This window comes from Oryzias melastigma, linkage group LG11, assembly GCF_002922805.2.
Source record: "Oryzias melastigma strain HK-1 linkage group LG11, ASM292280v2, whole genome shotgun sequence".
NCBI classification, from domain to species: domain Eukaryota; kingdom Metazoa; phylum Chordata; class Actinopteri; order Beloniformes; family Adrianichthyidae; genus Oryzias; species Oryzias melastigma.
In genome coordinates, this window is record NC_050522.1 from 23,975,317 (window position 1) to 23,975,873 (window position 557).

The following is a 557-nucleotide window of genomic DNA, read 5'->3' on the forward strand; positions in this document are numbered from 1 at the left end:
CAAAATATAAAATAATTTATAACTTTTGATGGAGGTTACCATAACTTCATTTCAAAATAAAAGGCATCCTGCACCACACAGGAAAAAAATGTATCAGTAGGTAGTTTAATATCAGCAGTAATGAAATATAAAATAAAACAAAAAAATATGAAGAGTTTATTCTACTGTTTGAGGTGCATCTCAGCCAGAAATTGTAAATCTAATAAAACTAAATCAGAGCTCATTAAGTGACCCATACAAAAATGCTAGATCATAAACCGCACTAAAAATCCAAGATTTTTTTCAAAAACACAAAAAAGTGTGAATTCTGGCCTCCAAGAGGTTTTCTGTATTACATGACGCTCAAAAAACAGTCTGTTTTAGTAGGACTTTGGAAAAGTAAGATGGGTTGTTAAAGAATTCTGGGTATTGTAGTCAGGAGCCTCACAGAGGAAGGAGTTCAATCTGTGCTTCAACTGTTAGGAAATGAAGGGAAGAAAATGTGACTTTTCTGACTGTTTAGTTTTGCTCGATGCTCCTTGTGGTCTGAAAAATAGGCAACTTTTAAAAGGTAAAAG

The 557-nt window shown here is 33.0% G+C and overlaps 1 protein-coding gene across 2 annotated transcripts in view; it reads right to left on the minus strand.

Moving 5' to 3' along the window:
• Nucleotides 1-557, minus strand: part of jtb (jumping translocation breakpoint) — a 3,694-nt gene that overhangs the window by 965 nt on the left and 2,172 nt on the right. The window lies entirely within an intron of this gene.